Genomic DNA, 27,057 nt, shown 5'->3' with positions numbered 1-27,057 from the left:
CTTAATGAGTTTAAAGAATTTAATGTGACTTAATGAGGGTTCTTATTCTGTTTCTGACACAGACACTAATGAGGGAAAAGTAGAACAAATTGAAAACCAACTTTTACTTGCTAGTTTCATGATGTCATCAAATGCAGGATATTACAACTCCTGGAAAAATTTACAAATCCAGGCAAGAATCCATTTTGCATCACTGCCTTTCAGTTGTTTGTGACATGAGGTTTGCCAGCAGAAAAACAAAAGTTAGCATAACTTGATTTTTTTTTTTTTAATGTTTAGGATGGGGTTTTTTTTGGCAAATGATTTTTGGAAAAGTGAATCTAACCTGCTTTGTTTGTCAACCTGGCAGAAACTTAGATACTACCAAAGACTGATTAATCTCTCTGATTATGGCTCTGATCTGCTCCTGTACTTGGAAGGGACAAAAAACTTCTTGTAGCTTCATCTAGAGGAAGATCCAGTCCTCATTGGGCAACCTCTAACTCTGTTGCAGCTTACTAAGAGGGAACTGTGATTTTTGGACTTCATGTTACACTTACTAGAGTTTGGTACTTTACAGCAGTTCACTGGACTAAGGACACAGTAACAATATTTTGTAAAGAGCCACCTTGCTTTTCTGTTGCCCCACTCAGGATGGGTCAAAGGAGTATTTCATTGCTTGAAGCTGCCCTTCAGCAGGACCACAGTTGGTCTGTCACCTTTAAAAGTGATTATTGTGGTTGGAAAACAGTTCATTTCCCAAAGGGGAATGAAAAGTAAAAGCAGGTTTAGGAAGTACACCTGCTTATGAGCCCTGCTGCCTCTTACTGGCTTCACGGGTATGCTTTTATCTTGTCCTCACCAACTTCTCTCTGAAAGACTTGTAGAGATGGCAGTGAAGGACAGCAGTGTAGAAACAGGGGCTGAAGGTCTGGTATGACAGGTACATCTCTATGGAAGCAGGCTCTAATGCCCTCACAAGGTTGCATGCCATGGCATCAGGGTGTTTTTGTCAGGCCAAGGGAAGCAGTGACTTTCGTAATCCACAAAATGTGCTTTTGGTATAACCAAATTGCAGACAGTTGCAGCATAGTACATAAAATGTTTTTTTTAATAACATCTGATTTTTTTTTCCCAGCAGTTAGTATTTTTAACAATATCAAATAAATCACACAATGTGTGATTTCTTAGGTTAATGTTAACCCTTGGCTCTTCTGTGAGGAATTTTATGGTTTTGCATTTTATTCTTTTACAATTAGTTGTTGGCTTTATATTTTTAACTGCAACAAGAGATAGTTAAAAAATAATCTGAATTGGAAATATGGACATTTTTGACCAACTTTCAGGAACATTTTCATACAAATAGAAGAAAGTAACTTGTTTGGTTGGTTTTTATGTATGTATATCTGTGTTTGTGGTTTGTTCTTTTTTTTTAAATAAAAGTTTTCATAATTTGGTAGTTCAACAAACATGAGTATATTCTGAAAATATTTCTCACAAATGGCAGGTCTTAGTTGATAGCTTGTAGGCAGACAGAGTCTAGAGCCGCAAAGCTATCTTCTGGAGTTTTAAAACACTGGAAAGTAAGATTTATTGGACCTTAAATATCCCAGTGGTGCAGATTTATTTGGTGTTCATGGCAGTCTCAGCTTAACTTTCCTTGGAGATTTGTTGTGGTACTGCATTATCTAAGAAACATTTAAAATCGTTTGTCTAGGAGTTTTTTTCCTTCAGTTGTTCCTCAATTTTTATTTGTGCATGTGAAAATCTTTACTAAGAAAGATGACCTGGCAGCTCTGCTGAACTTTACGCTGTAAAACATTATACCTGAATAGGACAAAATTAAGCATCTGAAAAGCTGACATTTAAAAAAATTTTTTTTATCTATAGTGGTGCATGACAGTGGCTAGTTGTCAGTGGGAAGGAGCTTAAAAAATAGTTGCAGGAGAAAGAAACAGCACCTGTGGAATTTATTTCAATCGGGTGAAGGAGGCTAATGGTTAGGCAAGTTTTACCTTCTTGGGTCTTCAGAATTTATTGCCAAAAAGACATATGTCTGAATAGAAAGAGAACTAAGATATTGTAAAATCCATTATGACATGAAGTGCTCTTACTGCACATGAATACAATTCATATATTTTTTCTCTCCAGCAAACTGTGACTTCTTTTGTCAGAAGGAATTTCAGATTAGTCCCTACCAGAGTAATGCTGCCGTAAACACTTCACTCCTCACCTGTATCTGTGCAGTGTGATGGTCTGTGGTAGTTTTCACAGAGTTGCTGTGCTGCTTTCAGTCTGGAATGGGACTGCACTGACTTCACTTTTGCAGAAAAAGTACATTTTCTTAGAAAATACAGTACATGAAAGAAGAAAGGGCAAGGAGAATGGAGAGAGTGGTCTGATATACGAGCTGAGATTATGGATGTTGTAATGCTGTTTTTTTGCAGGACTGTAGAAAAATCACATTGGGACCAAAGTTCCTGTGGATTACCATGCGATATTTATTACCATTTTCCTGTGTTTTCCCTGGTTAGGATCTAATCCTTCAATGTCTGGAGCTGCATGGAGTTAAGAATTTGTCCATTCAGAGAGGAAAACCTTGCCAGCCATGGGATTTCACTGTTTCACTACCTGTATTTATTTATTTCCCCCTCTAAAATTTCTGAGAGTAAGGGGATTGAGAGTGGAAGACAGAGAGGGGGGATAGGTAAACTGAAGGAGTAGCAGGGACACGTATCTGCTCAGTAAATAGTGTTTACTGATTACTGTTTACTGTCAAGCAGATTACTGCAGTTATATTTCTGTGAAGCAACCCGCATGCAGCCAGTGCAAAGGAATGAAGTGAAGTCCTGTGCAATTCTGAGGTAACTAAAAGACGTGCTTGTGACATACTTCTAGCAAAAGCCATTTTTGGTTGCCCAGTATTCTTCTCAAACACTGTAATTTTGCGAGTGACACATTTGATTATGAGCAGCCATCAAAACACTCACAGGCATCTTGTTTGGAAGAAGAATGTGCTTGAATTAAATATTTGCAGGTCAGAGAAATACGTTGATTTGTTCTTTTAATTTGTCATCTTCCTGGTCTTTTTCAATTTGTTTGATAGTTATTCAGTTTTGGAGTTTATTTAAAAGAGATGATAAAGTTTACACTTTTGCATTCCTTACTTGTGCGGAGCTTTCGTTTGCTTCTTTGGGAGAGTTGGTCTGAGGAAGAGCTGCTGCCTGCTTTTGCCTCGATATGTATAGGATGTGGTTAGTATAGGGGTCCCCTCATTATTAAAGCTCCCTTATTGCAATGAACTTGTAGCCTCCTTGGCGAAGAGATTTTCAATCCCTTCTGTCAGGTTTTATGGAACAGTATGAACTGTCGTACTAGAGCTGGCGGTAAGGAAAAGGAAGAGAATTCTGGGCACATCTTACCTCTTTGTTAGGGGGAATAATGAGCTTGCCTGGTAGTTTCTTGGTAATCATCTTCTCATGATGGAATATGCACATAGAAAAAACACAGAAGTTAATATTTACTTTATAGACGCTTTATCGTCAAGCATAGAGACCCGACAGTTTCATGGTTAAGTGCCTAAAGTTGTTTTTGGCTTTGCAGTTGTTGAATTAATCACTGCAAAGCTAACTAATTGTGTACCTTTTAAAGCTTCCCTCCTTACTCTTTTAATGAAAGGGAGATATTTTGCTCTTTCTGACTTGGAGTTGGGCTATCCCATTAACTACTAGCAGCAAGCCCTTCAGCTTTTACGGAGTTACCTCAGGAATATGGTGAATTTACTTACTGATCCAGTTATTTACAGCCTTCAGTGCCCATGCTATAGAATGAGCAAAATGTTTTTTAAGAAGTGTTTTAAAAATACTTTTTACAGTTGTATAGAAAATGCCGGCTCTTTAATTCTGAGTTTACAGATGGTACTACTGCTACTGTTTTGATTTGTGAGAGACAGTATCTTGGTGTCTTACTGAGATATTTTGTAGCCAAAATTTGGAGTTTAAACGGATTTTATTTTTTAATTTCTTTTCCTCCTTAAATGTTAGACATGGACAAAAAAAATGACAAAGATCTCATCTTTATAGTGAGCAGTATGTCAGGGTTGATGGAACTACAACTAGTTAAACTCCCCGGTTTTAAAGAAAGATGAAAAAGTCGCTGCAAAGATTAGCTTAATTTCTGTCAACAATTTTATTAAGGCAAAGACAGAATCAAAGGCTGAATGGACAAAGTTGGGATTTTTGCCACTTGGTTATTTTTTTCTGAGGCTGTGTAAGCTTTTTTTTTAATAAAAAAAAAATAATCTAGAATTCAGTGTTTCCCACAGGAGAACTTTCGCAGATTTAGCATAAAGAAAGTGCATTTTAATTCAAAGACACTGGTACATTTCTTAAGGCTTTGAAAGGAGTAATCCAACAGGTATATAAAGCTCTGATGATAAATATGACGATATTTTGTATCTACTCTTGTTAAAATACATGGTTTATTTTAGTGCATGTTTAGAATAATACTATTTATTTAAGATACCAAATTTATTCTTCATTTTAAAGACGAGTCTTGGCTCCTCTTGGTTTTTTATGTCAGCTGGCTCATTTCAACTCAAACAAAGGTTTCACTTCAAGAACTTTTAATAATTTAAAAAGAATCTCTGATTGCAGTTGGAAATTTTGTGTATGTAACTAAACTAACAAGTCTGTTTATTGTATGGGAGAGGCTCTAGCGATATTATTTATCTTAGGGTCCACATTATTGGAAGGCAGAACTAATGACGGTGAATCATGCACACTGTATATTAATGTAGTCCACTTTCAGCACTATATAAATAGGATTGTAAATACACACCTGCAGAGTGTCTGCAGTTACAGTCATGGCACAGAGTCTCTCTGTGCTCTCCTAATACATATCCAGTATATATCTCTGCGTGTATCACATCTTGCTAACCCAGGCAGCATACTACAGCTGCTGTTCCCCTTGAGGAGGTGTCTATAAAATGAACACTAGCAAAACCAAAATTCTGGGATGGCTTTAAGCAGAACACATGGACGTACTGTTACTCGGTCTTTTCATACCTGCCCAGTCCCTTTCCCTGCATAGGGCTAGCTGCACAAGATGAGCTGGGTGTCAGTCTGAAATGTAGGCTGGTCCTCTGAATAGGGCAGAAGATGAGGTGTGACATCAATAATTGTGAGCTTTCTTGGCTTCCCAGAGAGAGATGTAGTGAAGAACTAGTCAGAAAAAGCCATTAATTCTATAAAAAGTCTGAATATGTGACAACTACACTAGCAGCAGCTTCTTTAATTTTCATTAAATTTAAGAACGTGCTGTAGCAGGGCCCTCATCCTAAACGTTTCCTTTATTTCATCAAACAGCCCTGGCAATGCCATCATCTCCCCTCTGGTGTTTGCATACACATATTCAGGGTAGCCTGAAATCTAAATATGAGTTGCTGGTTGCCTGTGGTAGCTGAGGCTCCTCTCGCTGCACCTTGGAGCCTCTTCAAGCCCATGGTAGAATTCCTGGCTGCTCCCAGGGCCCAGTTCTTCCACTGGGCTATAGAGGCTGCTGGTGCAGGGGAGGTCCCCTGGCCACCTTTGCAGGGGTGGCTCTTCACCCTGAGCTGTGCCTGCCCGTCTGTGGTGGCCCTGCAGTGTCCTTTGAACAACTCAGGCTGGCTCCCGTCCCAGGGACGCTCCTTTGGGTTTCCAGTGGCAGCTCCTGCACGTCTGGGAGCATGGCTGGGAGCTGGCTGCTCGGGCACCTGCTGAATGTGCCGAATGGGGACGAGTGCTGGATCTGGGGCCCCCATCCCCTCTGCAGCAGGGCGTGCAGGTGGACCCCATGGTTTGGGCTGCAACTGCTGACGTCCATGGCGTCCCTGGGGAGGGAGAGGAGCCCCTGTCTAGCGCCCAGAATGCTGGAGGGCAGGAGGGAGAGAGGGATCTCCTTTTTAAAAGGAGTTGTTTTTTTTCTCACCCCTGTTCTTTATTCATAAACCTAACGCAGTTCCACAATTCCCAGACATGTAAAGCTGCAGGGCTTTTTTTGTTTTGTTTAAATCTTTCTGAACCAGCCAAATTTTTGAGGTTGGCACGAGGTGCAGCCAGTACCATGGCCTTCCAGGGCTTGCTTGGTCTAGAAGTCTGCAGATGTTTTCTGCTGGATCTGACTCTTAATGAACAAAAAAGATTTTGGCGTCCTTATTTATTTATTTTCAAGGGGAAAATGTGGTTTAAAACGTTGATAATTATGTTTTACATGAACTACTCAGACTTTAAGTGACTGTATGGGAAAATGAATGCTCATCAATTTAAAAAAAAATTTCTTTATTCATAAAGCATTCATATTTAAAGTGATCTGTCTTTTTTTTCCCCTCCTCTCCTTAATGAAAACAGGGTTTGAGGAATATTACAAATAATTATGTTTTTTAATTACATAGAGTTCTGCATCAGAATTCTTGAAGATGGCCCACTGTGATCCTCTGGTGAAAATACCAGGGCTTTTCAAAAGCTTTATAATTATCTGTTCTCCCTGCTCCTCTCTTTGCAATACACACATAGTAACTGAAAAAAGAAGAAAGAAAAATACTCCAGGAGGGATCCACCTACACATGTGCATAGGTCAGGCACATATGTCTCATTCAGAGTGATTATTTTTCTTTTGCAGCCGTCAGGTAGCACTTCTCACCATCAGAACCCAGCTTGTGTGCTCTTTCAGAGGGAATACTTATCGCAAAGCTGCAGCGCATTTTAATCAAGGTTCCCAGAGTAGTTTACAAGCATTAATTGCCTCTTAAGGACAGGATGAAGTATTATACCCATTGTACTGATGGGTGAGCCAGGGCACAGGGAACCTAAATAACTGCAGTGTTAGTGAGCCTGTGGCAAAGCTGTCATCAGAGCTTTGGTGCCTTCACTCCTGGTGCTGCTAAGATACCTCCCCTTTAACCCACCACTCTTCCTTTCTTAAATCAAAAAAAGTCAGACTTTGATATCTTTTATTGCATACTATGTGGGAAATGCTGTGCTTGCTCTGAGGCTGATGTAAGCCTGTGTGAATTTGCTCTTGTTTTATGTATTTGCAAAGTGTGAAGGCCCTTGTGGCAGAACTTCCCTTAAATTCTGAACCTTATGCTTTTCTGCTGTCTTCTGTGGCTCCAGTAAGCCACTGGATCATCCCCAAAATAGCTCCCGTGGCATCTGTTACTGATGTATCACTGCACCGTGAGTGACAGAAAGAATTCCACTTTTCAGCACAACAGTTCACTTGCTAAGTGATTCCCCAGCATGATACATGCTCTGTCTTGTATTTAATTATCTTTTAATTATCAAAGCAGTAATGGAGTTGTGCATAAGAAGTGTATGGATCAATAAAAACAACTAAAAATTATGAAGGAGCTGACAGGCAGAGTCCAGCCGTTTTTCAGATGTTAATTTCCATTTTTCTGAAATGTTTTTGTCTTTTTCTTGACAACAACATCAGAAAAAAGGATTTAAGTATTTATGGTTTATTCCTAGCTTCTGATGATCATGCATACATTCTCAGTGCTTTATGAGAGTTAGTGTGAGTGCTAATGAAAGTTTGTATTGGAGTAGTCCCTAAGAATATGATCATTGTTGCAAATTTATTAACACCATGAAAGATTTCCTGTCCTAAAAAGTCTGCCAGCAAACGTCATAATCCTGAGTGGGCAGAACCATGTGGTAGGTTTGACTGAGCCCCTTTGACAACTATATCATTTATTTAACTGTCTATCTTTAGAAGTTGGGAAGCTCACCTTTGGTTTCAGAGGCATGCTGAAGCTCTCGCGCTGCATACATGGTGAGGACAATAGAATACCAGAGTGCTCGCTTGCCTTTAACTACTAAATAATGTGGTTGCACATGACACAACAAGAACAGAGGTATAATCCTGCCCTGTGAAGCAGGTCACATGTTTCAGGTTCTCTCTGTAATGTATGCAAAGTAGCTGCTTAAATCATTATGAGTGTGTAAATCACCATCTTCATAAACAATACCATCAAGGTACAGTCAGGCAACATGTCTCTTATGGGTTGACTGGAGCTGGAATTTCTTTCAGATGTTGAGGAGGTATGTCAGTGCATGTGAAGCAGATCTGTTGCTGCAGTGTGGTCTCTGCAATGTTTTGGATTTCTAAGATGAATATTGTTTAGGCTGCCTTCTTCACACTGAAGTGCAGTGAAAGGAGGAGGACATGAATGAGGCAAATGAGCAGCTTGTATGATTCAAGGCTTCTGTGAAAAATTTGTTCCTTCTTTTTCCTCTGACTTTTTAAGTCACGCAACTGATACCCATTTATTTCTCTGCATAAGTTTAGTAAGTATTTGAAGCTCCTGTTCCTATGTCTGTTGTGCATTTGGGGAGGAAAAGATGTGTTGAGTGGTGTGTGAGAATCCTATCTTCTGTTTTAGCCATCATTTCCCTGTATGGGTTATGACACTGTTTTTTCTGTTTTTCTTTAACATGCCGATGTACTTTCTGTAACTCCTAAGTAACACTCCACACCTCTCTAATGCAAAGCTGACTAGTTCAGTGCTGAGTGAAACTGAAAGCGAGACTAATCTTAAGAACCCTGCTGTACTTCTGCATAAAGTATAAATATGTGCCATTATCATAATTATTTATTTGTCGTTGTTATTATTATTGGAGCTTGTATTTTCTGGGGGGGGGGGAAGTAAGTGCACTGTATCATCACCTCCCCACTCCCAAATGTTGTATTTTGAATCACTTTAAATAGTTGTTTGGGGTGTCTTTATTACAGTGAATCATGTCTTTAATATCTGTTTTAAGCACATCTGTGGTGAGTTCATACTAAGTCAGTAGAACCTTCTTTCATCTGCCATCATGTAGTACTTTTGCAGCATGTAAAATGCCGCTGGTTTATAAACACAGATAGATGTTCTGTGCTGAAATCCTTTCCCTCAAATGTCTAAGGATCAGATAGTTCTGCTTAAAATCTGAATGCAGAGACGGGAACTCCATAAATGCAGTATATTCTCCTTTTGCTCAGAGATACTTTGGCTCTAAGTTATGATTATCCAACATGAATTTCAGAATGCCAGTGAAATGGCACTGGTAGAAGTACTGATACAACTAAAGATGCTGGCAGCGCAATCTGGTCTGTAAGCGCTACTGGAACATCGGTTTTCCTACTCCGTATATCTGTGCTGTGTTCTTTGGTGGTGGGAAGAAAAACACAAGCAGCACTCATCAACTTTCAGCACATGTGGAAACAAAGCTAGAGAGCAGTGGCATCCCCAATGCATTGGCAATTTGCTGAGAGCCTGCGGGCTGCATCTCATTTGCATTAAAGATGCGGAGATCGCTCCTGCCTTTATCTTGACCAGGGGGACGTGGCTGGTTCGGGCAGCAGGGCCCAACACAGCTTATTTTACCTGGATCCCAGTGGGTTGGGATCAGCTAGAGCGCCGCGGGACGGGACGCGCCCCTGCCCGGGAGGCGCGTCCCCACAGCGGGCGGGGGCCCAGCGCAGCCGTCCCCGGCCCCTTCGTGCCCAGCCCAGCTCTGCTGCCCCGAACTGCCGGGCTGGGGGTTTCGGGACCCTCCGCTGGGCGTTGGCCGCTCGGTGGGCTGGTTTCTGCCAGGGCTTTTCCTTCCAGGCCTGGATGAAGCGCTCCTCGGCGGAGCGTGAAGCTGCTGCTCTGCTCTGTCTGGGGCTCCACGGAGGGCTGAGGGAGCCAGTGCCCCGCTCAGAAACACTTTTGCGTATTTTTGAACCAGTTTGGTAATGAAAGACAACTTAAAAAAAAGGAACCTCCCACCCCCCCCAGCTTATGCCTTTCAGTAGAGATAACTGTTATCGCTTATAAAAGTCTACATAAGTGTAAGTAATTGCCTGCACTTGGCTCTGGTACAGTGGAAAAGCTGTGATCAGCAAACCCGCATTGTACTGGGCATATAAGGGGAAGTTATTGGACGATACGGGACGTGTTGGCCTTAATGCCTGTCCTGCCTCCCCTGCCTTGTTTACTTTCCTTGCAAGTCTTTTCAAGGCTTAATAACACTGCTTAGGGAATGGGCGGCAGGTACCGCGCTGACTTCGAGCGACGAAAGTTTTCTTGGAATCGCCCTTAAAAATAAAAGTGCAATAAATAGAAGCCCAGCTGTGCTGCGGCGTCAGTCCGGCAACCTTTGTTCAGCGCTGAAGTTCTCTGGGTGCGCGTCGTGAACGAGCATCTCCGGGCAGCGCCGGCGGCGGGCGCGGGGCGGGCTCCCGGGGCTCTGCCCGCAGCGGGCCGCGCAGGGAGGGCACGAAGCGGGGCTTCCCCTTCCCGCCCGGCTCCCGGCAGCCGCAGCAGCGCGCTCGGCCGGAGCTGCAGGCGCTGAGAGTGCCTGTGTCCGTGTGTCGGGGCCGCGGGGCTGCGGGTCACGTTTGCAGTCGCATGAAGCGCTGCGCCGCGCAGCCGCCTCTCGCGTGTGTGTCCGTGTCCGTGTGCCAGCGCTGGCTCCCTTATCGCAGGAAGTGTTGCGGAAAGCAGTTGCTCCCTCGCTCTCTGCCCGGTTCCCAGAATGCGGTGATTAACCACTCTTCTCCCCGCGCTGTCACTGAGTGCCGGGCAGAAAACAGCAGTCACGATTGTCACGCTCCAGCTTCAGGACAATCCTCTCTCCCTTTCTTTCTCTCTCTTCCCCACGCCCCTTCCCCAATAAACTCAGATAAACCCATTAGAATGGATATAGTCTCTTTCTGGCTTTCTCCTTCCTTCTAAACACTTTCATATACACACATACATGAAACATTTTTTATACTGTATTTATATATATGTGTGTATATATATATATGTATATGTGTATATATATATATATATATATATATATATATATATATATCTATGTTAAAAGTAATATACATATATGTATATATACTTAAATTCCAAAATTCTATTCCACATTCTGTAGTGATAAGCCTGAAGCAAGTACAACTTTTGCTGTTCATAGGCTGTCCTTTTCAGGGACATCTTTGGAAATCACATAGTTGTACACATTTTATGGGTACTTTATTGTAAGGAGGGTAAGTCCAGACATGGAAAAAAACATTGAAACCCAACAGTCTAGATTGAAAGGGAGATAACAAGAGAATTTTTAAAAAAATTTAATAATTTTGGAATTGACTTGTGATATTTCATTTAAAAATCCCATCTTAAACTGGTCTATCACACTTGTACTATTAAAAACCCATAGAATGGAGGCCTTTAGAACTTTGCGTGCTAAGATACTGTGCAATATCTCACTATATAAAATGAGTATGCCAAGAAGCCCAGGGACTAGCATTCCCTTTTGGAAAATTAATCCTTTAATATATTTGTTTCCAAATTGTGGTCTGCAGACACATATAATCATGGTATGATACAGATCTGCAGTATCATATCATCCTTTTAGGGGTTTTAATTAAAAGTTTGGTGTGAAGGCTGCATAGTGGTTCCCTGTTATGTTTGAAGTTTGACAGTGGTCCACGATCCAAAAATTTAGGAATGTTCAGTCAGGAGAATTAAGAGTCCTAGATCATTACATTTTGCTTTCATTTAATCCTGTATTTTTTTTTCTCTACTTTCAAATATGATTAAAACCAACGAGAAAGAAAATATTTGAAGTGATTTGCAAAGTTATTTGATTTTTATAAAATTACACGGTGTGATGTGCTGTATGTGCCAAACTTCAGACAGACTGTCAGCTCCTAAATTAAGTACACTTTTTTTGTTCTGGTTTAAGCCCATTGAGAATTCTGCCAGTTAGGTTTTTCTCTTCTGTGATCATCTTGCGCATAATAGTCTGATGTTGCAGATACTTGCAGGAGCATAGCAAAACTGGTAGCATCATGTATGTGGTTTGATTTTTAATTTATAGTATATTAAAGCATGTTTCTATCCTGAAAGATGTTATATGAAACTACTGCAGTATATATTAAAACAGTTGCTGGACTCCTAACTAATCTAATATGAGTAACCAAGGTATGCAATAATTAATGCTTAAGGACAAAAAAGGGTTTTCTTTAAAATAGAGAAACACGTATTTTAAAAAAATAGACTTAAATATATACCTTTTAAAATAGGACTTTTGATCGGTGTTAAGGTATAAGTCTACACAGCTTTATGTACTGATTGTGTTTATTTACCTATTTTTTGCCAAAGGTTTAAGTAATGTCACACCACAGTGTGGTGGAAATGGCTATCCAAACACCTGGGACTGGTTTGTGGAAGTGATGGAATTGGCTACTGCCAGAGGCTTCCTGTGCTGTGACACTGTTCTCCATTTTACATTCTGCTCAGTGACTCTCACTTTCAAAACTAAGATTATCAGAAACAATTAAAAGAAAGGCAACAGAAAGGCAACTTATTTTCCTTTGTATGGATGAAAATAAAGTGTGCGGTAATGAGCTTTGTTACCTCTAAAGGTGATAAACCAAAACAACTGGATGAACAATGCACAGTGATCAACTCACATGTAATTCTTTGTTTAAATTAGTTTTTAATGCAAAACAGGTTTTGTAAATGTCTTTTCCCCCCTTCCTGCATACCTCAGGCATCATTGAATTGATGAGAAATACTTTAAAGAGATTTTTAATGATTCCTAATATAATTCCAGCTTTCATAAACCATAAAGAAACTTTCTTACCTAGTAAATAACCTAGTAAATACAAAACATGGAATGAAATCTGTACTATGTATCAACATAAAACTATATGTAAATGCAAAAGGTGATGTTGAGCTGTGTAACTGTTTAAGAGCATATAGCTGCAATGTACATAAGTCACTATCCAGAGAAAGACTCCTCCTTTTGATAAAACTACTACCTTTTAATAATTATTTCCTGAGTTCTTATTTTTCAGAAATACTGTGAAAACATATGTAATTTCTTTTAACCTCATTTTATGTGTATATTGATGTTTTAGGCCCACCAGTTTAAATCACTGTTAAAACTAGCGATGTGTAAGTTGCTGTGATTAAAATCTATATTAATGTAAGTAGCCATCAGTACAAATAGTGCAATGAATTTGAAATATGTTGTATACTTGTTTCTCTTTACTTTCTGAGGTATTTGGCAGAAAATCCTATTATTTCTTTAAGTCAGTACTGTGTTGCATTTATTGGATGGTGCATGGCAGAAACAGAAGTGCTGTTTTCAGATTACCTAAATATTTTGTATTTTCCAGATATCCCCTAGCTGGGATATGGTATTAAGAGACGTTCACAGTAGTTCATAGTATATTCTTCCTACCTTAGTCTAAAATCCTGAGCAGATTTTTCATCCTGATCTTCAAATGCTGGGACATGGAGAGAGTCAGCCACAGTTACTTATGTAACACGAGAGAAAATGCCAGGGGGGATTGAGTCCAGGGATTGGAGTTCTTAATATCCTGAGCAAAGGCTGTGGAAATAAGGATGTACATTTATATTAATTAATTACAGAGCATTAAGAAAATAAGATCAAATCTGGAAGACCTCTTGTAATTCATAATGGCTTTGCTGGAATAGTATCTACCTCCGACTTCGCCAGTGCCTCTTGTGATAAGGGCTGGAAGATACCGTGGGGCTGAGTGTACAGTGCTTGTGCTCAGTCTGCTCATGGGGTGTGAAACAGTGCCAGATGAAGATCCAGGACTATCAATAACAAGTATTTAGCTGAGAACTATTATAAGAAAAAAAACCAACACGGCAAAAAAAACGGAAAAAAACAACCCAAACCAAAGTTGTCACAGCTGTGTCCTTTTAAGGTCAACACGAAAAAGACTCTTGTCAAGTTGACAGAGGGAGATGACTTACTGATGTAACCCAAGGCAAAAGAGATAAGCAATAAAAATAGTGTTACATTTCTGTTTGATGGAGTGACTTCTCCTGACAGCTTACAGAGAGAACCAAGCAGAGAAATGCACCAAGTTAGTTGCTGTGACAGTGAAGCTGATAAATCACGTAGAAATTTGATTGTGTCAATTCCACTGGGTTTTGGGGCTTGAATTTTGCTATATTTAATAAGGGCTTACATAAAGTCATCAAAATATGCCAGACCTTAATTTCACTGAAACAAAACTCTTTTCTACCAGGTAAAAAGGTAAATATAAATGAATGGTTTATTTCTAATAGTGCTCTTCTTTAGCATTCATATGTGCACATAAGGAAACAAAAAATTGATTAGACTTCCAGCATTCAAGCTATCTTTTTATTTGGTAGAAAAATATGCCAAAGATAGAATTCTCACTTAGCAAAGGAGATTCCTGGGTAGAAGGGGCATTTACCTCTTTGGACAAGTTCATCACCCTTCCATCTGGTTTCTTTATGGTATGGTTGTTGTGCGCTTTAAGTATGTTTATAGTCATTGTGAACTAATAACTGCTTTTCTAATGTGAACTCCTATGTAACACAGTGCACCAAATTCTAGCTAGAGCATAGCTTCTGCTGTGTAATATAAAATCTGAGTATCATTAGTGTAGCTGACAGAGCTATAGTTTCAAAGCATTTTAATGACAAGGAGGGCATTATAATCCTCCTCTGCATGTATCTTAATGAATCAGTTTGCTTGCAATAATGATTTTACTTTTCTGAAGACAGCACTTATATTTCCTGCCACATAAAGATTATTTTCTCCTGAAATCTTCTTAATCAACTTTTCCCCCCTCTGTTCTTTAAAAGAGACATTTCACTAGTTCCTTCAAGGCCTGGCTTATTTTTGTTCCTTTTCTCTGTCAGGGATGGCTTTGTGTTCCCTGTGTGCTGGCGAGGTGGGCTGCAAGAGTGCAGAAGCCATCAGCCAGGCCAGGAGTGTGGCACCTGCCCCAGGACCTATAGTATGGTCACCTGCCCTGTCGTCCTTCTGGGTGAGGACTAGGTACTGCTTTGGTTTGGAGGTTTTTCAGGTGTGTGTGACCCTTTCCTGGCTTGTTCCTAGTGCTGGTTCCACTGCTGGTTGAGTTTGCAAAGGCAGAGAAGGAGATGGGAGCTGGGCTGTCCAGAGGAGAAATGTGCTCCTTTAATCCAAGCCTGAGTTGCCTCTGAAAGGCACAGTCTGACTGGCCCCCTGCCAGCCCTGGGGTGTGAACAGGGCATTTTTGGCCAGTGTGGGTGCAGGGAGAGGGCAGGGCCTGGACCCAAAGACAGTGGTGAAGGGCTGGGCAGCGTCTCTTCAGGTCCAGCAGGGCTTAAACCCATGATAAAATTGCACATTTGGATTCTGGATTCTGGATCTGCCCATGGCACCCTGCCCTTGACTCAGTGACAGCTCTGCTCCTGATGAGAAATGTAACCAAGTTTTCCTTTGAACTTAGTCAGGGTTACCTTCTTCTCTGTGTGCTTGGTGGTGGAAATCTTAAGTATTTGCATTTTGTCACAAGCAGAAGCAAAAACATCACTATATTTAAAGGGCAAAAAGACCATCATGTATTATGTCAGGCAGAAACAAAATGCTGGAAGGGACTGCCAGATCAATGAATGTCCAAGAACCCTGGTTCTAGCAGACAGTATGTACTGCATATAAATAAATAAATAAATACATGTTTAAATGCATTTCAGTGCAGCAGAAGGAAGAAAAAGCAACAGTAATATATTGCGCTAGTGTAGAAGAAGAAGAAGAAACTTGGAACAAATGGCCTGGTATTTACACAGCTAAACCAAAATAATATGTGAAGATTGGTCAGGCCCAAATGAGCCCCATAAAAAGCTTTTTAGGAATTCTAAGAGTTGCATTGGCCAGTTTGACCACATCAGACTTCTCTGTGTAGCCATCTTGGTTTTGGCATTGTGGGTTATGTGAGAACAGGGGTATTGCAACAATCTAGGAAGATGTGGAAGTTTCAAGAAGGAGCAGGGAGACAGGTAGTATTCTTTCCCCATTGAATTGGAGCAAAAGGTTTATTTTCTTCAGTAGAGAGAGCAGCAGGTATCACCCATTACCTGTTTAGTTTCATCCAAAGAGATTAATTTCAGTTGAAAACTGTAACGTGCAGACTTTTAATGTTTTGTGTTACCAAAAAAAAAAATAGTTTTTTTTTGATGACCAGCAAGGTGTAGTCTCAAAATGCCTGAACTTGATCTATCAGTCTCTATCAGATCTCTACAGATTCTATCTGTAGACTGCTGTCCTACTCAGACTTCATGCACAATTTACTGAAAATAACTTTACCCATATTTTTTCCCCATTTTTAAATGTAGCTCTGTTAGAATCTTCTGGCAAAGCAGTGAGGGCAACTTTGGGTGTGTCTTTTGTGAAATCTATGTAGAGGGCTTGAGAATTGCCTTCTCATTGCATTTTTAATTACTAAACTGCCTTCAAAGTACAAAAAAATGTACAATGCCTGCTTGAAATATGGCACAGGCAGACATACAAGTGACTGTTAAGACAGTAGATAGAAAGGATGGCTTTTTTCACAAAAGGTTTATAGTGTTACAGTTAATTCCTGCTGCCAGAGTAAGTAATACATATCTTGTATTTAGTTTGAATGCAGAAGATAGTGTGTTTTTAAAGCTGTTGGCCTTAAAGGGGATGCAGAAGGTCATTATGAAGATAAAAATATATAAACAAAAATGATAGAGAGAAAGAGTAATTTTTGCCCCAACTGCTTTTGAGGAAACAGTGCCATTGGCATGTATACTCTTAAGGCGTAGTGGTAAGGCTGTGCATACCCTGAAAATGGATTTGTGTATGTTGTCCTGAAGTTCTGTGGGAATTGTGAGCAATGGGTAGCTCTTTGAACATCAACCACAGTATGTAATCCTTTTTATGAAGTGACCCACCTTTATCCTAAAATTAGGTAGAGTTTTTTTGCCTTGACAGCGTCTGGTAGAAGGATGTTTCATAGCCTCACTGCTTTGTCAGTTAAAACCCTTCCTTCTCATTTTCAGCCCAAAGTTAATCATGGCTAGTCTATTTGTTCTAATGCCAACTGGATCCTAAGCTTTTCCCTCCCTAATGTTTACCTGCTGCTAGCAATTGTGTTTCTAGTCTAAATGAGCTTCACTTCTCATGTTCATAAAAAGAAGAGCCACATCTTCCATATCTTCATTAATTTTCATTAAAATGAATCTTTCTTGAACATTTTAAAATGGTTTCCTTAATGCAGTATCATCTATGACATCATACTTACCTGTTTATGCTCAAATTCTTGCCCGGGACATAACACCTTTTAAAGTGTGATTTGGACTGGTTTATATTTGTTATCCACTACTGTGTTGTTTTCTTCATTTTTTTCCTTCTTCAATCACTTTTAATAAAGTGTGAGGGATTGTTATTTCACAGAGCTCACACTCTTCCCTATTAGTTTTCATTCCCACTTTGAATATAATTTTCAGTAGTTTTCTGTATATCTCTGTACTTCTCTAGATTGAAGGTATCATAAAACTTTTGTTATCATTCAGTTTCCTTAGTATTTTCTGTATAAACACTTGAGTATTTGTCTTGTTAGCTCATCTGTGATGCAGCTGTTTGAAATGAGACTTTTAGACCCTGATGGACTAGTTCAAATGGAAGGAAGTGACTTGAGAATAGTGTAGAGGAGTTTCAGTCTCTGCTTTGTCATTTAGCCTCAAGGCCAGGCTCACTTCTTGATGAGTGTTACAAAAACAGTGTAAACATAGCTATGATATGCCTGTTTAGGAATGGAAGTGATTACTGGATAATGTTGATTTTCTATGGACACAAAGGAAATTATGAGACCATGTTTACTTGCCTAACCATAGGTCTGCCTCTCTTATTTTAATCATCTACTATTCTATTTAAGGAGCCAAAAAAAAAAAAAAAAAAAGAAAAAATGGTTTTATAAACTAGAACAGAAAGTGTCCCTTCAGTATTGCTGAAAGGTGGAGTGCTTGTAGGAAGCATAAGCCAGTGCTGAGCAGTTGCTGATTCTCTCCTGCAGACCAGACTGTGCAGTTCTAATCTGCTGGATGGCGCGTGTTGCGTTTTGTCTGTTCGCTTGAGTTTCTACTGATGGAGTCCAAAGTGCTTCGGAGAACGGTGCCAAACCAGATTTTCTGACACGCAGTCGAGATGTTGCCAGAGTGAGCATTTGGAGCTGGGAGCAGCAGAAGAGTATCCCACAGTTGGGATGCACCCACGATCTGATGTTGGATTTTTCTCATGTAGCAAAGCAAATAAAGTGCCAGGCTGTCTGCTTCAAAAATGCTGACTGTTGCCACAGTATCTTATGCTGATAGACTGTTGTTGATGAATCTTTTGAGTATTTGAGAATTCATTTTCTATCAGTGCATTGCAATAATTTTCTTACTTTAACCTTTGTATATTTATAATTACAGGAAGCAGTTTAACTGGCAGTGAGAAGTGTCTGATGCTTTCATGTGGCTTCACTGTTTCCAGCTTGCACAGCATTGCTTTGGCAGTGTGAGCTTGCACATGGTCTTCCTTTTGCTCATATTGATGCCTAAATTGACACTTCCTCACTTCGTGAACCCCTGTTACAGTGGTCACATGCCAGTTCCAGTACAGCCTAAGATGTATTTCATTTTTGCTGGGTTCAAAGATCAAATTTTCTTGTGATGTTGGGAATTCAGAGCAAAATGCAGGGATCTGCAGAAAATTATTAGCAGCTGGTTACCTGTATAAAGGACGCAGGTTAACTTGAAGGGCCTGTGTGTACAATTAAATATGTGTACTTACCTGCCATGTAAACAAAAGTCCCTGACTTTAAGCACTCTTTCTGCAGTTGAAATAAAAGGTGCTGTGTTTTCTGTTTTGATAGATCTTTTATAGTGAATGTGAATGAAATCAACAGTTACAATGATATTCCTATGTTCCTCTTGTTCCTCTTACCCACATAGGTCTTTAAAGAAAGAAAAAAAAGAAAAATGGACATTTCTTTAAATCTGAACAATTTTTAACTCTACCTGTGATGAGTGTTAGCATGGGGTCTTTATTCCACTACCTCCAGTGCACTTGCCATTTCTCAGTTTATAGGATGTTTCTGTTGCTGATTTTATTATTTTCATAAAGTTTCTAATGTCCAGTCTCTCATGCATCCCCATTTTTTTCACCCAAATCTGACGTCTCATTCTTTTTGTGTATTTCCAGTGATTTACAGTCATGATTCAAATTGAGACATAATGAGACATTAGGCATTGATATGTCAAGCTGTTAGAAAGACGCAAGGGAGATGGTAATTTTCAGTAATTTTAGAGTCTAATCAAGTGTGTGTTTGTTGCCCAGATTACAGTGTACTTGTGAATTACTCGAGTTCCCTTTAGCTCAGAGGCCAGTAGAGTTCTACGTAGATAAAGTTCAGTTTGAGCTTAAGGAGCCACGTTTTTTTCCTCTGGGGTTTGCAGCTTCCAAGCCCCCACTGTTTCCCACATCAGAGTTTGGGAATCTAGAAGCAGCAGGTCAGTGCCCTCGTGGTGTTTCAGGCAGCCCAGCACAGGCAGACAGACCTGCAGCCCCGCCGGAGCCGTCGGTGCTGTGGCAGCGTGTTGCTTCCACCTCCGTGCCTAACCTTTAATTATCCCTGATGCTGTGAGTGTAGTGCAGACTTATTTGTGCAGCTGGAGTGAGACAAGCGTGCCATCTTGTGAGCAGGCAAAATGGCAACTGCTGTGGATTCCGCTGTGGGCGGATGAAGCGTGAGGGTTATGAGCGGAGCTGTTGGATATTTTTGTTTCATACTCAAAAGGAGATCCAGAGCTTCAACAACTTAGGGTGTAATAGGATGGGAAATCAAATTGATTCTTTAGATCTGGGAGTCATAAAGAGAATTATTTTTCTATTCATAGGCCAAGGCCTATCAAGACAATACGGGATTCGATGATAAAGAGTTTTTTTTTTTAAAAGAGAGACTTGAGTCTATGTTTGGCTGTATCAGTAGATTTTGATGCTGGAGAAGACCCAAGTACTTCACGTACTTTATAAATACATTGGTTTACTGCAGTCTCTGTTCTTTAGGTCATATATGCATATATATGCTCATCTTGTTATCTACATACAATGGTTGTACGAATGTCTTCTGACATTAAGGTTTTTATCTGTGATCTTGGGCTGTTCTCATTACTCACAAGAAGAGAAGCCACGGCCAAATTATGAAGATAATTTCTAATTTCTCTCATGTATTCTTATTCTTTCAATACATACTGCTTAACAAAAGAATTGTTTAAGAGATGCTTAAATTTAATTGGCTGTGATTTCATCTCTGTCTTCTTCAAAGGAAGGCATCTTTGCTGTATAAATCCGGTTGTACCAGATTTCAGGGGGTAAGAAATTTATAGCTAATACTAATCCTTAAAAATGACTACATCTATTGTGAAACATTCTCTACAGAATTGTCACAGTTTTGGGGTCCTGTATCAGTTAGTCAAGTTATTTTAGAAGCTGGATTCTCTCCTGACTGTTATTGATACAAAGATAACTTTTGTAGCCTTATGTCTTGTTGTTTATCAGATGAAACTGTTGCAGGAGTAATTATTTACTCTTGACTAGTCCCATTTTGGGAAGAATTTGCACGCTGATATGTGGATGAAACATTTATTTCTTGAGTTGTTTGAAAAAGCAGTTGTGGATATTCTGCAGCTATTCATAGACTGGAAAATTAGAAGCAGCCCTAACTTGGATTGATTGTCACGGGGAGAGCAAACAGCAACAAATTATTGATGGGCATCAGCTAGATGAGCAGAATGACATGATCTGCACTCAGCCAACTGGCTTACATTTGGCAGTCCTTTTATTTATGAGTTGTGGTTATCTCACCCCATCCGTGTTGGACTCTCAGTTTCTCCACCTAATTGGCTGTGTTAATTTGTAGCCCGCACCTTCAGATCTCAGGTACATCCCAAATTCCTTTGCACAAGTTGCAACATTACTTCAAAGAAGGTACTGTTGTAGCCTCTGCAAGTAGTTTTGGGACTTTTTTTAGACTCCAAAATGCCAGTGAACCCATAAGTTCCTTTAATAGTTGCTTTCTTTATAGGTGAAAACACGGCAAAAGCTTTCACTTTTTGTGGGATACATCCCAGTGCAACAAAACAGCTCAACATCATTGCTGGATATTTCTTAAAACTAGTGAGGTACTGAATTGGAAATTGAGGTGGCATGAAGGCAGCTCTGAGGAAGAAGACAGGAGCAATGTGGTAAGACTTGCTTGCATACATGGCATTTTTGAGAATGGAAATATGAGTGTAATCTATGGTTGTACCTCTCTGTAACCTTTAGAGAGGTAGTGATATATATATATATTTTTTTTTTTTAAGGAACATTCAGGTGCATTATTTCTGGGAAAGAAATATAGTGCCCAACTTATTTCAAATTATATCTTCAATAGGAATAAAACAACTGTTCACTTCAGTTCATCTCTACAGACTGAAGATTTCTACTCTCATTGGTAGTTTTAGTTTCTGTCTCTATGTTGCTGCGTGCAGATTCTGCCACCTATGCCGTACTTGTGTTTCTTAAATTACATATTTACCTACCAGGGGAAAAAAAAATAAATCTTTTTTTGTATGTGTTTTATGATCCTGGCAGATTACTGATGTTTAAATTAAATTTCTGATGTCTGCATGGTCCAGGCTAATGTGAGGGCTTTTGGCACCACCCCTTTGTGCAATAAAGAATCAAAGCCAGTAGCGTAAGAAATCTTCTATCAAAAGCTGAAAGCTAGATTCATAAAATCACTTATGCAGGCATTATGAGATTTTCCCATGGAAAGTTTATGTGGGAGTTTGGGAAAAACTGATTCAAGAACAGCATTATTTGCACTATATATATTCATCCAGCAGTCAGCAGGCTGGCGCTGGCATCCCTTGCCAGTTTTAAAGGGTTGCCAACACTCACGAAGCTGCCGCAAAGCCACATCAGCAGAGTATCAAGGAGTCTTCTTATTTTGCGCCCTCCTTCCCCTTTTTCTGACCAGAATTGAAATGGGTAAAACAGAGATCATGCTCCTCAGTGAATGCGTGCACTCCATTCTTATGGCTTTCCGAAAAATGCTACTGTTTTAAAGCCTTTTTGTAACAAATTGTTAAGGTGGAAGCGCTGTAAGACTAGCTTTCTCATCAGCATTTCACTTCATTTCTCAGCTTCAAAAGGAAAATAAGAGATAAAAAGGGCAACTAATAGACAAACCACTCAGAGTGAATCCATTTGCATTCACTTTGGTCTTTTTTTTAATGTATTTTACTTTGGTTTTTTTTAAGAAAGTGGCTCTTTCTCAGTCGGCATGAGGACCATATGATATGTACTGCAAGAGCCTTTCCTTGTTAATAGGGATGATTCGAATGGCAAGGTAATTCACCACTGCGTTGGCTGGAGCTAATATTGGGCTCCAACATCAGTTCTGTAATTTCTGACAAATGGCCAAGGTTTCTTGAATAGGCACAGCTTTCTGTTTTGTGTAGGGAACACACAATCCAGTCTTTTGTTGTGGTTGCCACTGCTGTTGTTTCTCCCCCATTCACAATGGAGAGTGGGGTTATTTGTGCTGAGTGGAAAAACAGTGCCAAAATTCTGTCTTGCTTATGTTTAATGTGATTTTAATTTTTGTGATAGCCATAAACAGTAAAAGAGATTTTGTTATATGGATCCCCTGTATCCTGATCTCTAAGTCAAGAAGGCATATTGGTGATGAAAGTTTTATCTGTCACAGGCATGTCAAGATGAGTGATTGCTGGATGATTCAACCCAAATGTATAGGAGCTGTTTATATAGAGATTGCCAAACAATTTTCATTGCTTTTCTTTTTATCTAAATTCTTGAATAAATTACTAAATAAAATAGTCTGTGTTTGGAATGTATGGCTGTGGGATATATGGAAACTCACAGCATGTGGGGGGAAAAAAGTTAAAATAGGGAAATATAATAGTTCTGTAAACTTATGTGAATATAGGTACATCATATATAGACTCAAGGTTCAATTTGCTGATCAAAGCATCCAAATAACTTTGGATTTAATAATGTCGGCAATGAATGCTAATGTATGGAAATTGAAAAGCATGGAGCAACAATAGCTAGCCACGCTTACCAGTATTACCCTGCAGCAGGTAGATTTACATTTTTTTGTTTTGATTTGCAATTGCAGTTTGGAAAATGTGTGTTCTTTTTCCCTTCTTCCATACTTCTGAATGTGGGTTCTCCTGAACAAGCTTAGACAAGATTCGAGCTAAACAATAGGGCAACATAGAACCTTTGAAGGCTCAGTTTGGATAGGTACCCAAAGCCTGAGTCTGCTTTGATGTATGTGGGCTCAACTCCGCTTGCCCTTGGTTGCCCTCTCTTACCTATGTAACTTGTGTCTGGAAACTCTTGCCAAATTTTTTTTAAAAAAAGAAAAAAAAAATTAAGGACATTTTTGCAAACTCATGTTCATCCTGATTCTGGTCTGGCTGGAAAAGTACTACAATAATGCCCTCGCCAGTGATGATTTAATATTACTGTTTTAGGTTTAGGCTGTAGACTTCTGCCTCCTTCCCAGTTTCTGAAATTTCAATCCCGTTTCAAATGGGAGGATGTTGCCTCTAGTTGGAAACAAAATTATTTGAACTTTTCTGGAATGCTAGCCAAAACCATCCTCTATCTCCCTTGCATCTTTTCCTCTTCTCCCAAGTAATTTATGGTTCCATTTGACTGAGGTTTTGGTCAAGGGAACTCTGATGCCTTCCTCTCATATCACAGACCTCAATTGGCAGAAAGGGACAGCACATCTCAGACTTGCTTCTCAGTCAGTGGGGCTTTTGCCATTGCCTTCAAGGGAAATAGGATCAGTCCATTGTATTCTTAATGCAAAAGAACAAATGAGTCATTTCTTGTACCCATACCTGATTGCTCTTGCCTAGGAGCCAGGAGGTCACCTTCTTTCCTCACTCTTCATCTGAAGGTAGCACTGTGCTTGCCTTGCCAGTACACTCAACTCAGATTCAGTTCTGAGTCATTTGCAAACTCTAAACTCCCATTGTCTTCAAAGGACATTTGGATTACAGAGAACACTGAGTTTACTCAGGCTGAAAAGAAATTGAAACATATGAGATTGCCACACCTACTAGAAGAGTTTGGCAAGACAGTGGTTGTTTGCCCTAAAGACGGGTTGAACAGTGGAGATCTGATAGATGTGACCACAGCCCAGAAGGTTTTTGATTCTTGCTGGTACAAGATTGAGGGAAAACTCTACTCCATTGGCAAAAAACAAACTCTAAACACTTATAATATTTCCTTTTTTTTTCCTTTTTATTTTTTTTTTTCTTTTTTCAGATTTAGATTGTACAGTGAGAGCTATAAGATGTCACTGATACCAGGATCATTGCAGTGTTGACATAGATACTGGTCACTTTTATTGGACGTGGGTATATATAAGACTTCTTTTAAAACAAATAGTACAATTTTGAGAGATAATTAAGGCCTACAAACCCTCTTACTCTTTAGAAAGTAAGCTGTTGTCTTAAGCATTGAGGATTAGGAGCAGTGTATTTTTCACAGAAGTCAGTGATTCTATCCAAAGGCAGTTGAGCTTTCTCTGAAGGATCAGGTATCTCCGAAAGAGAACACAGGACAAAATGGACCTCTAGTTTCATCTAATAGGGAATGCTATGCATCCCATAAAGTGTAACGACAGATAATTAATAGAATAACCAGAAGATTTGGAGAGGATGGCAGGCAGGGCTCTCATAAGAGGTGTCAGTCCTAGCAGAAGTCAGTTACTTTATTGCAGTAAGCAAATCAGGCTGGATTCTCTCTGTGGTGCAATAACAGTGGATTGGGGAGCATGCAAAGCAGCATCAATACATAAAAATTAAACTACTTTTAATATACAAAGCTGAGTTTAGATAAATGCAGAACAGAGAAGCAAAGGCATAATATTCTCTGAAAGTGCAGCCTTTTAATGCTGTTTTAGAGACCAATTTACATACAAATAAAATGTCAGCTTATCCCATAACTGTCATGATAAATTGGAGCACTTAGATTTTTGCATGAGATGCTCCTTCTGTACCTTATTAAATTATGGGATCTTGGCCTTCTGCCAAGTGCTAGGGTGATGCTTTCTTTGCTGAAATGCGTACAGGAGAGGGATATGGACCTGGGCATCTAGAGAACCCAGGTTCAGTCACTAGCCAAGAGCTCTGCCTGCACATCACCTTGCACACTTTGAACTTTTAATTTCTCTGTAGATAATATTATTTATCCATAAAATGGCAATGATGTTAGTTTTCCTGTTTCACAAGCTTTGTTGAATTTTAATTAGTTGTCATGTGTACAGAGTGCTTTTAGGTACTTGATTGGAAGTGAGGGCAAAGTGAATCTTGCCTTGTTGGGCTCTCCCATCCTAGATGGATGGCAGTGGAGGGCAGGTAGGAACAAGCTCTCTGCAGAGCAGGCCAGTAAGAAATGCTGAACAGCAACCTGCTGTGCTCAGAGGCTTGTAAATAAAAGCAGTTTCAGAATTCTTCATTTTGGTTGCAAGATAGGATACAATTCTCCTTCATGTCACCTCTTTAGACACATCACCTTTTGACTTCAGTTTCTCCTGAAAGTGTCTGTGTGATTACCTCAGGAGTGAGCTTAAAATGAAATAAGTGCCTGGAAGTGGACTTAAACAATCTATTTTGAAATGCCACTCCTAAACTCTTTTGAAATGACCAAGTGTCTGCTTAATACCCATAGAAAAGGTTAGATTTATTCCAGTGGCTAGATGATTACTGATGTGTGCTGTGCTCTGAAGCATAAGGTAATAGAAAAGATCATTGTGAATTAATTCAGTGTGAATTAATAAGAGATTTACCTGATGAGAGTTGTTTGAAGGTGATGGCACTTTGTAGCTGAACAGGATTTAAGATGTCCAAAAGTGCACCTTTAGAGATTTGAGAACAATCGATGTTGGGAAAGTAAATGTAAATGGGAAGGAGCAAGCTTGAACAGACCACAGCTCTTTTCACTTGTCTCTTTGTTGTAGACTTTGTGGGGAAAAAAAATTGCAAATAGCCCTCGGCAAATTGGTGATCAGGGGCTAAATTGAAGAGCCTGAAAATGCAAAGGAGTAGGAGAGGAGGAGAAAAAACAAGTGTTTTGCTGTAATGCTGTTTTACTAATATGATGTTTTCTTCTTCTACTAATACATGGTTTTGTCCTTGTGCTTTTTAGATTGATGAAGCTATCATAATTTCAGTGGAGTATGTGGAGTATAAAATATCAAACAGATGCATTTTGTCCAATTACAATGTCTGATCCTGCCTAATTTTACTGATACAAGGAATCATGTTCTACCTTAGCAATTTCAGGCAGGAAAGAGTCAACATGCAGTTTGAGGGCTCGCAAAAAAACATATTTATATTAAAAACTCCTTTGGAATTAACTTGTCAGTTGCTTAGAGCTGTGACATCTTTTGTCCTGTATGGTGTGTGAAGACACTTGTGCCAAAGCACAAGGAAAGGAGGTGGTCCTGTTGAAGAGGCAGTTGCTTGTCATTAAGCTTATTCTGCCCTCCCACGGTTTAGGGCCTGATTCTTGGGTTCCTTACATGAAAGGAGTTGTTCTTTCCTTCACTTCTCAGCAGAGAAAAGTTAGGGAGGGCCATGTGTTATTTGTTTGCTGGCAAGCTTGCTCTGAGAACCACGAGCAAAAGTGGCAGAGAAGCATCGTGTGCGACTGCCTCCTGCTCTGTGTCCCAGCCAGAGGTGGTGGGGATGTGAAGCTGTACATCTCTTTTCTGTCATTTCATTGGGCAAGTGTCCCAAGGGACGGTAGAAGGGCAGCAGCTTTGGCCAGTCCTCTACCTCTGTGTCTGAGTCTGGGGTAGTTTGCATCTAATGTAATCTAATTTTCAGTAATTTCAGCAATTTCACCTGGAGTTTCCAGTGTTATTTACAGGGTTTTAATTTTTTTTTTTTTAAACACTTAAATTAGAAAACATGGCAGGTCTTTGAATTGCGGGCTGTAGTAATGAGCTCGTTAACTTTCTGGTTGTTCTGGGCGCAGGTCTGGGCCAGCCCGGCGGGACAGGCTGCCGAGGAGGGCGGGCTGGGTGCCGGGTGGCTCCCCAGGGACGGGGCCGCCGCCGAGACGCTTTCCCAGAAATTCGGTCTCAAAACAGGAGCTCGCTGGCCTCGTGTGCCTTACAGCTGCTCGATTGTTGTACGGA

At 39.9% G+C, this 27,057-nt stretch overlaps 1 protein-coding gene across 9 annotated transcripts in view; it reads left to right on the top strand.

Moving 5' to 3' along the window:
• Positions 1-27,057, top strand: part of TRPS1 (transcriptional repressor GATA binding 1) — a 213,888-nt gene that overhangs the window by 9,991 nt on the left and 176,840 nt on the right. For 2 of the 9 annotated variants that reach the window (XM_059865579.1, XM_059865561.1), the window contains exons 1-2: positions 7,957-8,063; positions 20,908-21,067. The exons of 5 other annotated variants lie outside the window; for them this stretch is intronic. The gene's annotated coding sequence lies outside the window, so the exon portion shown is untranslated. Of the gene's footprint in view, positions 1-7,934; positions 8,064-20,907; positions 21,068-27,057 lie in introns of those variants that run through there. 2 more of the 9 variants (XM_059865570.1, XM_059865551.1) reach the window with 2 other exon arrangements.

The sequence above is a fragment of the Haemorhous mexicanus genome, chromosome 1 (genome assembly GCF_027477595.1).
Source record: "Haemorhous mexicanus isolate bHaeMex1 chromosome 1, bHaeMex1.pri, whole genome shotgun sequence".
Classification (NCBI taxonomy): domain Eukaryota; kingdom Metazoa; phylum Chordata; class Aves; order Passeriformes; family Fringillidae; genus Haemorhous; species Haemorhous mexicanus.
The sequence above is the reverse complement of the archived record's forward strand: the minus strand, read 5'-3'. Positions and strand labels throughout refer to the sequence as shown.